Source organism: Ailuropoda melanoleuca, chromosome X (assembly GCF_002007445.2).
Source record: "Ailuropoda melanoleuca isolate Jingjing chromosome X, ASM200744v2, whole genome shotgun sequence".
Classification (NCBI taxonomy): Eukaryota; Metazoa; Chordata; class Mammalia; order Carnivora; family Ursidae; genus Ailuropoda; species Ailuropoda melanoleuca.
The window spans coordinates 92,855,875-92,868,829 of record NC_048238.1 but is presented as its reverse complement, the minus strand read 5'-3'; positions in this window follow the sequence as shown (position 1 = coordinate 92,868,829).

Sequence of the window (12,955 nt, the reverse complement as noted above, 5' to 3'; positions counted from 1 at the left end):
TTTCCATCTTAACAACAGAACTTCTTTTGCTTTATACTTATAATTGTACTTTGAAACGGTCTTGGTCCCTTTGGGCTGCTGTAACAGAGTATCACAGACTAGGTATCATATGAACAACAGAAATTTATTTCTCACAGTTCTGGAGGCTGGGAAGTCCATGATCAAGGCACTGGCAGATTCAGTGTCTAGTGAGGACCCACTTCCAGGTTCGTAGAAGGATATTGCTGTATTCTCCTGGCAGAAGGGGTGAGAGAGTTCTCTAGGGTCTAATTTATGAGGGTACTAATCCCACACATGAGGGCTCCACCCTCTTGATGCAGTCATCTTCCAAAGGCCACACCTCCTAATACCATCACATTGGGGATTAGGTTGCAACATATGAATTCAAACGTTCAGCCTATAGCAGAAACATATTGAAAGCCAGTTTCAGTGGCCATCTGTTACACAGTCTACTTCTTGTAATTCATAGTCAAAAAAGTTAAATCCATTAGTTTTAGTTTTCCAGACTGATTTCTGCTGTAAATGATTTTCCAAAATCTCCTAAAGTGTTGTTTCTTATTAGTGTTTCTACTTTTACTTGTTTCTTAATAGTAGACTTGGCAACGTTCGAGTCTTTGTTTCCATATCTGTCCCCAGAATGTTTCTTCATCCACTATCTTTCTATCCATTTTTTTTTACTTTTCAAAAATTATAATGAAAACATATAACCTAAATTTTGCCATCTTAACCATTCTCAAGTGAAAAATTCGGCACTAATTACATCAAGTTTTAAACTTTTGTCCAGTTATAAATTCTTTGTGGTTTCAACATAGATTCTCTTTTTATATGCAGATATTTTCCCTGGCTCTGTTATAGTCTGAGAATATGATAAACTACATTGTTGCTATAGCAATATTTTAGGTAGGGGTACATCTTTTTGTTCTTCCATAGGATTCTATTTCTGACAGTATGTCTTAGGTTCATTTTCTGAAAGTATAATATTCTTAAGGTTCTGTGTCCTGTAGCACCATTTTTTTTTTACTTTTTTTAAATAAAACATTTCAAACAGTAAACACTAAGCTTGATTATTATAGGCAGTTAGTTGAGTTTTAATTGGTGCAAATGAGTTTTAGCTTGACATTTTGATCCCATTACCCTCAGGCTTTTCTAAATAGTTCTTTCATTTGTTTCAGAAATAGCCATCTCTTGGGGCGCCTGGGTGGCGCAGTCGTTAAGCATCTGCCTTTGGCTCAGGGCGTGATCCCAGTGTTCTGGGATCGAGCCCCACATCAGGCTCCTCCACTAGGAGCTTGCTTCTTCCTCTCCCACTCCCCCTGCTTGTGTTCCCTCTCTCGCTGGCTGTCTCTCTCTGTGTCAAATAAATAAATAAAATCTTTAGAAAAAAAAAGAAATAGCCATCTCTTGCCTGTGTGCTTTTTAAAAGGTTACAGGTGAATAAGAGGTGTGATTGGTTCAGTTTCAATCCATCACCATTCTTGGAAAAATAGCCTCCGAACTACAGAGACAGTTTCTTGCTCTTTTTTGTCACACTTTGCCAAAACATCTCTTCAGTCCTCACTTACTTGTTCAGCCAACACTTATTGAGCACTTACTATGTGCCTAACACTATTCTAGGTGCTGGAAAAAAGCAGACTGAAATCTCTTCCCCAGTGGAGCTTACATTTCAGTGGTGGAAGACAAGACGATAAAAAATAAGGAAATTAAATAGTATATTAGATGATGATCAGTGCTATGGAGAAAAATAAAGTGGGCAAGGAGGATGGTAAGTATGGGCTGGGGTTGGGAGGTTGCCATTTTAAATTTGGTGGTCAGGATAGGCCTCTGTGAGAAGAGGACATTGAGTAAAGACCTGAGGAAGTGAGGAAGTAGGCCAGTAGGCTTATCTATTAGAAGAGCATTCCAGAGGGAGAATAGCAAATGCAAAAGTCCTGAAGGGAAAATTGGAACCCTCACACATGGCTGGGGGAAATGTAAAATGGTTCAGCAACTGTGGAAAACAGCTTAGCAGCTCCTCAAGAAGTTAAAACATAGAATTACCATATGACCCAGCAGTTCTGCTCCCAGGTATATATGCAAAAGAATCTAAAGCAGGGACTCAGATACTCATACACGCATGTTCATAGCAGCACTATTCACAATGGCTGAAAGACGGAAAGAGCCCAAGTGTCACCAACAGATGGAGGAATAAATAAATTGTAGTATATTCATACAGTGGAGTGATATTTAGCAGTAGAAAGGAATGAAGTACTGATACATGCTACAAGGTAGATGGACATCAAAAACATGCTAGGTGAAAAATCCAGTCATAATAGATCACATATTGTATAATTTCATTTATGTGTAATATCCAGAATAGATAAGTCCATAGAGATGGAGAGCAGTTTGGTGTTGCCAGGGGCTGAGAGGGCAGTGGGGAATGGGGAGTGACTACTTAATGGGTACAGGGTTGACCTTGGGGTATGATGAAAATGTTTAGGAACTAAATAAAGATGGTTATACAACATTGTGAATGTACTAAATGCCACTGAATTGTTCACTTTAAGATGGTTGACTTTTTAAATTTTGATTTTAAGGTATGTGAATCTCACCTCTATAAAAAAAAAAACTTAAGCTTAGCAAATTAGAAATATGAAGGAAACCTTTTTAACCTAACCTAATAAAAATCAGCTAACATAACGACAAAAGGTGGAAAGAACAAGTCCTGAAGTAGGATCATGCCTAGCTCAAGGAACGGCAACAAGACTGATGGGGCTACGGTGGAGTGGGGCTAGAGGGGAGCGTGTAGTAGGAGATGGGGCCTACGAGGTGATGTGGACCATGTAGTATGGGGCCTCCTAGGCAATTGTAAGGATTTGGCTTTCATTCAGAGATGGGAAGCCGTTAGTGGATTCTGAATGGAGAAGTCTTTTCTACCTCAATGAAAAACAAAAAAATCTTTTTTTTTTTTAGTAGGCTCCATGCCCAGCGTGGACCCCAGTGTGGGGCTTAAACTCATGACCCTGAGATCAAGACCTGAGCTGAGAGCAAGAGTCAGACGCTCAACTGACTGAGCCACCAGGCACCCCCACAAAAATTCTTTATTATAGTCTTAACAGGATCACCCTAACTGCTGTCTTGAGAATAAGCTGCAGGGGACCAAGGGCAGAATTAGGGACATCAGCTACAAAGCTGTTGTAATAATCCAACTGGGAGATAATAGAGGTTTAATTAGGATGATGAGCGTGTCGGTGATAAGCGGCTCAACTGAGGGCATATCTTGAAGGTTGAGTCAACAGAATTTGCTATGGATTTGGATATGAAGTATGAGAGAAGAAGTGTTGTGGAGGACAGCACAGTCATTAGCTTAAGCAACTGGAAAGGTGATGTTATTAACTGAAATGGAGAAGACTAAAGGATGAGTAGATTTGGGAGGGAAGATGAGGACTTTGATTTGGGACATGTTTGCATTTGAGGTGCCTAACAGATATCCTAGTGGGGATGTCGTGGACATCCTGTTGTGTGAGTTTGGAGTTGAGAGGAGAGGCCCAGGCTGTCAGTAACCTTTAAATTTATTAAAGAGTCAAAAGACTATGAGATCACCAAGGAATAGAACAGGGCGAGAGAAAGGCCAAGGTCCACAGACGGAGCTCCAGGGGATGCTAACAATAAAAGGTTTGAGAGATGAGAAGGAATAAGGGAAGAGACTAAGGAGTGGCTGGTATAAATTGTTCTTAGGAGAAAATGAATTCAGAATGCCACATACCACCATCCCTAATAACAGAAACAGGGACTCTTTCAACATTGAGAGAACAAAATACCCCGATCACTCCTAGGCATGGTTAACTCCCCTCCTGGACTCTTGTAAAAGTAACACTCTTTACTTGTCCAAAGGAAATCATCTAGATCTGGAATGAATGTCCATAATTTATAAATGGTCTGCAACATTAAGGTGCCATGGTCAAATAATGTAGGAAATACTGGGTTACAGTTGCATAGATCTTTATTATGGGATTGTTCATGCTACATGTGGTCTGTGGTTCTCCAGGAGAATTTAGTGAGCACTTACTGGGCCCTGGAATTCCCCCCCCCCCACTTAACTTCTAAACATTCATCTCCGTAAGATACAGTGTGGAGAATGCTGACCCAGATTGATTGTCAGATTTTCTGAATTGAAAAATAAAAAATAGTTGAATGAGGGCGTTGCCTAAGATGAACTTCTAGACATTTCATTCATGTTCATGAATCATTTGTAAAGTGGCATTATGTAGCTGGAGGCTAGCAATATCCATTTTCATAGTCTTAGAATTTTTTCTAAGTAGTCTAGATTTTTTCCTATATCAGGAAAAAATCATATGCTCATTATGATGTTTGTAAAATCTAAGAAATACATAACTGGAACAGACCAGTAATTTGTGTTGGAGGGCATTGACATTTTATATTATTTCAAACTCCAGAAGCTTCAGACTCTGATTGTAATAATGTCTAGCTTCTCTCTATAACTTATGCTTAGCTTATCAATCTACCCACTTGCCTACTTTTCTTGAAACCATTGCTATTTTCAGCCTATTATTATCTATTAAGGAGTTTCTTACTCTGTAAAGTTTACTTCCTGCTTACACAGCTTCAAGAGATCTTCCTTGATACTAAGATTATGAGCTTCAGTACCCGACTCCAGAGTAAACCCTCCCTGTACCTTCAAGGGGCAATGTGATGGAGGGGCTAAGAGTCCAGACCCTGCAGCAGACTGCCTAGGTGGGATGGAGTTCCTACCCTATCAATGACTAAATGTGTGTGACTTTGAGCTCTGTGCCTCAGTTTCCTCATTTGTAAAATGCAAACAACAGCACCTACTCCTAGGGCTGAGGGAATTAAGTGACTTCATACGTGTGTATAGCACTTAGAACAGTGAGTGGCACACAGGAATGTAAGTCACCATTGTTACTATTATTGTTAAAGTTTAACCCTTCCTGATTTATTTTTGTTTTCATTTTATTCAGATAGAATGGCCCTAATCTTCACCCTATTTTTCTTTTATTTGTGTATCCATTAATTCATTTATTTAATTTATAGAGAATGCATGCAAGGGGCGGGGGAGGGCAAAAGGAGAGGGACAGGGGATCCCAAGCATACTCCCTGCTGAGCACGGAGCTGGAGGCAGGGCTCAATCTCACAACACTGAGACCACAAACCCAACCGAAATCAAGAGTCTGATGTTTAACCAACTGAGCCACCCAGGCGCCCCCACCCTATTTTTCATTATGACCTTCCTACAGTCATTTCTGGTGATTTTCTTTTCCTTAACCCATTGTGTCTTTCTTGAGAGTCATTGGTGAAGCACAGAGTACTAAAGGTCGGCACACCATTAGATTTTTCGTGTCTCAAGCTCACCAGACTTCTGTTTTTATGGGACATCTGTGAATGCTCCTAGGTTCATCTGAGTCATAACTGCCTTTTAAAATAGTATTAAGGTATTTTCCCTAAATTATACTGCCTTTCCCTTGACCACACCATGGTTCGCCTCACACTCAAACTCACACACCTCACTTCTCTGATTTTGAGATCCCTCTTCAGCCTCACTCCTGTCACTTTGTTATTCGACCCCCCGGAAAAGCTTGCTGTTCTCAACAAACTCGGGGAGGCTAAGGTGTATCTCTTCTATTGTTTGTAATCCTTCGCACTGAAAAATACCCATTTATTCAGACCACTGTGATGTATGCTGGTGTACATAGAGTTAAACCTTGAAATAAGACAGTCCTAGGTTTAAATCCTGGTTTTGTATCTCTAACCAGCTGTGTAGCCTCAAATAAACTACCTCAAGCCTTGGCTTTTTCATCAGTGAAAGGTATGTAATGGCAACTTCCTCACAAGTTTGCTATAACGTAGAGTGTGTGTGTGTGTGTGTGTGCGCGTGTGTAAGATTTGGCACTGGCTTGACAAAAAGTAGGCATTGGATAAATGCCGCTGCTCTCAATCCTACCACTCGTGTTAGTGCTCTTCTGCGGCCGCTCCTGCTGTTAACTGCTTTCGTTGCTGTTACTATTACCACTGCTGAGAGGAGACTCTGGAAGCCACTCGTCAGTGGACTCTTCTCCTTGACGGTTTTAGTGGCAATCCATCAGCACTGTGGTTATCTGGAACTTTGTGTTCTAGTTCCCAGGTCTCGCAATACATTCCTCCGAACTGCTGCGTGATGTTTTATCACAGTGCTTCAGTTACATGGGGTATAATTTTGCAACGTTGGAAGTGAATGCGGTTCTGTCTAAAGGCTATGGAACGACACGGCGTTGACAACTAGTATAGAAAATTTGTTCATTTCCTCCAGATCTGCTTTGGAGGAAAGCATGTCTTTCGTGCTTAGGGAATCCTTTCTTTACGGGAGGCTTTTTAGTAATTATTACCAGCAATTCGTTTCCAGGCATCTCAGCTACTTATCCAATGTTATTAATTTTGTGGGAAAGTATAATTGTAAATATCAACAGTAAAGTGGCCTTTTTGTAGGACTCTGAAATGATTAAGAAGTTCCCCTTTTTCGGAGGTTAAGGATATTGTTACTCAGTCTTGGAATTGCTCTGTTTGCCCCTTATCTCCTTCCTGCTTTCCATCTTCTCCAGTATATCTACCAGACTAAATTAATTGTAACATAGAAGGAACATTTTAAGTTGTACAAGTTTCTTTGCTTGATAAAATTTTAAGAATACAATGGGGTAATTCTAGCAAATCTTCAGAGCCTAAGAGCATAAGAATTCTTTTTCAAGATTTATTTATTTGAGAGAAAGAGAGAGAGTGCACGTGCACGCAGCAAATGAATGGAGGGCAGAAGGAGAGGGAGAATCACAAGCAGACTCCCTGCTGAGCACGGAGCCCGATGCCTGCTCGATCCCACAACCCCAAGTTCATGACCTGAGCTGAAACCAAGAGTCAGATGCCCAGCCAACGAGCCACCCAGGCACCCCTGGAGCGTAAGAATTCTTGAGTGAATCAGTAAATATCTCAACTTCAGATAACTAGGCTATTCAACCAGTTGTCTTATTGATTAAATCAAATGTCCTAAAGACCACAATGTGAAGTGATTTTAAAAGTTTATTTAGTTCTTTTGGTGACTTTCAAGTGGCTTTGTGGTCAAATTACCACAGTTCTGAATAATTTAAAAGAATATATTCAATGCAGCTTCTTTTTCAGAACTGAATTATTAGGAAAAACCTGAATGATCTTTCATTTTCATTTCTTCCTGGTGTTCTTTATGTCAGAGGAATTGAATAAGTATAATATATAAACTTTTTCCATAAACTACTTTTCATATATATTAGTTAAATTTTCAAAAAAATCCTGTAAAGATGGTTTTTAATCCCATTTTACAGATGAGCAAACTGAGTTCACTTGCATTCTGAAAATAGTATCAGGAAGTACTGACTTGTTCACATTACAGAAACATTATCCTCCCTGCCCTAGCTTTAGTCAAATCTGAGCATTTTCATTAATGAAAGATATGCACAATTTCAAAGCTGACTTCTGGTCTGTAGACAAATAAGCAATCCTTATTCAGAGGCCTAAAACTGCATTATCTTCATAGGTGGCTTAAAATACATATGAACATTTTTAAAAAGCTAACGCATGGTCCCACTGTTTGTTGTTCATAGGAAAGGAACACTGGAAAGGATCTTAAAGGTCATTTCTTCCCATCTCAAATGGCGCAAGAAGCTCTTCTAAAATACCTCTTTTGAATGAAAACAGTTCCAATTGTTAGAGCCAGCCCATTCCTAGACTTTCCATCTCCCTATCCTGCCCTCCCATCCTAGGAGGACAGTTTGATCCTTGGTTGCCTACTCAGGCCCTGCCCCCAAGTTCTGGGCCTATACCTGAGCTAATAGTGATTAAACCAGTTCAAGACCTGGCATCTAACATCAACTCCCAACTCATCGACTACTTAGTCCTAAATGCAGCAGGAGTAGAGCCCTTAGTCCCAGGCCCAGGAACACATCCTCCTCTTGGGCTTAAGAGAAGTAGAGAAGAATAAGAGAAGTTAGCATTGTGACTAGCTCTGCAGTTAGATCTTGGTCATACCCTGCTCTAACACCGGGCAGCGTTGTGACCCTGGGCAGCTACTTTAATCATTCCGTGCCTCACAGGTTATGGTGAGGATTACACATGATAGTCCATGTTAAGCACATAACCGAATACTTGGTGCATAGTAAACAATGTTGGGCGCCTGGGTGGCTCAGTCGGTTAAGCGTCTGCCTTTGGCTCAGGTCATTATTCCAGGGTCCTGGGATGAGTCCCACATTGGGCTCCCTGCTCAGTGGGGAGTCTGCTTCTCCCTCTGCCCTGCCCCTCTGCTCATGATCTCTCTCTCTCTCACACACACTTTCTCTCTCTCAAATAAATAAATAAAATCTTTTTAAAAAAACATTAGCTGCCATTAATAATTGTTATTATTTCAGTTGGAGGAATAGAGGTTGGAAACTAGGCTAGGTCTGATATTCTTCCCATCTAATGATCTCCTTGGAAGGATAGGCAAAACCACAGTACCGGGGCTACATCCTCTTTATCCAAAGCATTGGGATCTCCACCTGGGATTGGTGGGTAAGGATCAGGTAGGCCAGATTTCTTATCCATGCTTTTACCCGACGCTTCCTCCAGTACTTTAAGATTAAATGCGAAGGGTCACGGTACTTACTTTATCGCTAGGGAAGGGATTAAGTACCAACTACAGAGCCAGCTTAGGTCTTGAGGTCCGTTTCTCAGTCTATTTCAGCTGGCATAGAGGTCTACTCTTGTGCCCTCAATGGTATCTCCTAAGACTTTCAGGCTTCTTTGCCCACCCAGCTTCAAAACCTAGCTCCCTGGGCAGGTGAGGTGCTTCGCAATGTCTCTTCCCCTTCCTTGTTGCCATTTAGTAGTTCCTACCAGGGTCTGCGGATTTTCCTTAGGAGAGGTGAGCCCTAGTGATTTGGTAGAGGTAGCTTACTTCGTAGGATACCCCTTAACATGAGATCTCCCCTCTTAACAAATTTTAGGTGTTTTTACCACACACCAAAAAAGGAGGGGCACAAAGAAACTTTTGGAGGTGATGGATGGGTTTATAACCTTGATTGTGGTAATGATTTTATGGGTACATGCCTATGCCCTAACTCATCAATTGTATAAATTCAGTAAGTTCAGTTTTTTAATATATCAAGTATACCTCAATAAAGCTATTTTTAAAAAATTAGTAGCTCTTCTAGTTTCAGGTGTCTAAGTGCCCAGACTGGGACCTCCTTCTGTATGGGTTTCCAACCCAGGAAATGGTCAGTATCAGTCAGAAAAACTCCTACTGGTAAACACTTTCCAACCTTCACGAATTTTAACCAGCAGAGGGCACACAGCAGACACACAATCTCCACTGAATTATCAATTTGAGTCTTGCATGGAGTGGTCCTCAGAGCGTCTGGGTTAGGTGGTTGCCCAGATCACTAGTTTTGAAGCTCTGGATTGGGAAAGGTAGTTTCTGCTTTGAGATTTCATCAGGAAGCCTGGGGACACCCAGTTACCCAGAGAGAGAGAGCACAAACCAGAGAGAAGAGACCTGGAGGCACATGAGAACCAACTATGGACATTTTAAAAATACGAATTCCTGAGCCCTGCCCCCAGATCTAGTAGACCAGAGTATCTGGGGCTTGTATCCCAGGAATCTGTACTTTAACAAGTTGCCAAGTGAGTTCATACGGTTGGCTATGAGCCAGCATTTGGGAGCCGCTAATCTAAGGGAATTTCTGGGACCCCTATCTCGGTCCTGCTGCCCCAGTGCCAGTTGTTAGGGTCATGGATGTTTAAGGGAACTTGGAGTCAGAACAAGATTTGAAACCAGTGGAACCTAGGCCAGCCCTTCCAGAGGGAGCAAGGCCTCTCCCAGTGGGGGGATGAGGGATGGTGAGTGGAGGAGAGTCTGTAAGTTAAGGCAGTGATTCTGTCCCCTCAGGTGTTACAAGATGATAATCATGGACCTCTTTCTGCATCTGCCACTTGAAGTTGCTAGAGAAGCTGAGCTTTGCTACCCAGGGAGCTCTCAGCACATCTCCACACCCTCCATCCCCACCCCACACTCAGGATGGGCTGGAGCCAGTTTCACTTGGGGGGTGGGCTTCTCCAGCTATTCTGGGCCGGGTATCCCTCCCGGGCACTGCTCTAGGTGGTGGTGCTCAGAGCAGCATCTGGTCTTGGGCTCTGTGACCAAAGGATCGTGCTGAGATAGTCCTCCGCCTCATTGAACTTGGCCAAAACAAGTCATCAGACTGAATCTGGTGGCCTGGGCAAATGCACAGATACTGGGAGAGGGATAGTGGGGGGGAGGCAGTGACAATATCCTACAGCCCCAAAGGCTGAGCAGCAGAATCCAGCTGTCTATATGGTTCCCAGCTATTGTCCAAGGCAGGGATATCTTGGGACTCCTTTGGCTCAGAGCTGACAATTCTGTCAGCTACTTGGGCTTCTTGCAGAGATCTGGTCAGGGGTCCCATTCAAGGAGGAATGTTCCCATTCTGGCCTCCTGGATATTGAGTGACCTGCTTGCCAAACTCCCATGGATCAGGGGGACTGGCTGAAGTGAACCTGCAATTCCTGCAAGGGTTCTGGAGTTTGGAACTAGCTAGAAAAACAGTATAATATCATAGAGAGAGCCTAGACTTCAGACAGATCTCACTTTGCCACTTACTATATCTGACAAGTCACTAAGTCTGTCAGCATATCTATATTCATATATGTAAAATGAAAATAATTATCTGCACCTCATAGGGTTGAGGGAGCATTAAATGAGCTAGTGAAGGAATGTAGTGTTTTAGCACAGGGCCTGGCATATAATAGGCATTCAAATGTTGGTAGTTATTTCTCTGGGTCCTGTCTCTGTTACACAGGTGAAGACTCAAGGGTATAGCTCCAAAAAGTAAAGAGGAGCTGTAGAGGAGACATCCTGGCCATCATGGATCATTCCAGAGACATAGGCTGAATGAGAGGCCTGGAAGCACCTTACTTCATTTGATTCTCCCTGCTCCTCACCACCCTCACAACAAGGATGTCACGGTTCTCTGGCCTCCTGAGTCCCCTCCCTCTGGTTGCATTCTGGGAACAGCCCATTCCCAAATCATTTGTCTCAATCAGATGGATGCCTGAGGGCCACTGTGCCACCCTGCTGATGCCAGCAGAAAGTTCTAGGGCTGGGAGACTGGGTGAAGCCCGGAGAGTCTCAGGATTCCAAGACTTCTTGGCTGTTTCCAGGTACCTAAGGAAGAGCAGTGTCATTACTGCAGGAAAGAACAGGATCACGAAGATGAGACTCAGAGGACAGAGGCAGGTAGGATTGGTGAGTGCCTGCTAGTCACAGCAAAATTACCAGAGCCTTGGCAGGACCAAAAGATGATAGTCTTGGGGACGTTCAGAGTCTGGTTTTTAAGGTGGCAGCCAGCCAGCATGGAAATCACAGCCCTGAGGCCCACACTCAGGAGTTACCCAGGAAAGGTGTCTATTCCTCTCAGAGGAGCTAAGAAAAAGTAGAGGCTTTTCCCTTTCTTGCTGGTCAGCTAGTCTGCTGAGTCTTTCCAAAGGTTACTGAGTCTAGATGATGCTAAAACTTTCCACTGGCTTCCCACTACATGTAAATAAAACCCCAGCCAATAGACCTGGCCCTACCTACTTCTCAACCTCACGTCCCATATTTTCCCCCTTGCTCACACTAGCCTCTTTTCAGTTCCTCAAACGCACCAACCTCATTTCTGCCTCAGGGCCTTGGCATTTGCTGATTCCTCTGCTTGGGGTTCTGTTTCTGACCTTATTATCCCTGGTTGCTTTTCTTCATTCAGGTCTCAGCTCAACGTTCTCTCTTCAAAGATATCTCTTTTTTTTTTAATAATTTTTATCTTCTTATATTAGTCACCATACAGTACATCCCCAGTTTTTGATGCAATGTTCCATGATTCATTATTTGCGTATGACACCCAGTGCACCATGCAATATGTGCCCTCCTTAATACCCATCACCGGCCTATCCCAATCCCCCAACCCCCTCCCCTATGAAGCCCTCAGTTTGTTTCCCAGAGTCCATAGTCTCTCATGGTTCATTCCCCCTTCTGTTTACCCTCCCTTCATTCTTCCCTTCCTTTTCCTACCGATCTTCCTACTTCTTATGTTCCATAAATGAGTGAAAACATATGATAATTGTCTTTCTCTGCTTGACTTATTTCACTTAGCATAATCTCCTTCAGTCCCGTCCATGTTGCTGCAAATGTTGGGTAATTGTTCTTTCTGATGGCTGAGTAATATTCCATTGCATATATGGACCACATCTTCTTAATCCGGTCATCTGTTGAAGGGCATCTCAGCTCCTTCCACGATTTAGCTATTGCGGACAATGCTGCTATGAACATTGGGGTGCATATGGCCCTTCTCTTCACTACGTCTGTATCTTTGGGGTAAATACCCAGGAGTGCAATTGCTGGATCCTAGGGTAGCTCAATTTTTAACTTTTTAAGGGACCTCCACACTGTTTTCCAGAGTGGCTGTACTAACTTGCATTCCCACCAACAGTGTAAGAGGGATCCCCTTTTTCCATATCCTCTCCAACATTTGTTGTTTCCTGCCTTGTGAATTTTTGCCATTCTAACTGGCGTAAGGTGGTATCTCAAGATGGTTTTGATTTGAATTTCCCTGATGGCTAATGATTTTGAACATTTTTTCACGTGTCTGTTAGCCATTTGTATGTCTTCAATGATTTTGAACATTTTTTCACGTGTCTGTTAGCCATTTGTATGTCTTCATTGGAAAAGTGTCTGTTCATATCTTCTGCCCATTTTTTGATTTGATTATTTGTTTCTCGTGTATTGAGTTTGAGAAGTTCTTTGTAGATCTTGGATACTAGTCTTCTATCTGTAGTGTCATTTGCAAATATCTTCTCCCATTCCGTGGGCTGCCTCTTAGTTCTTTTGACTGTTTCTTTGGCTGTGGAGAAGCTT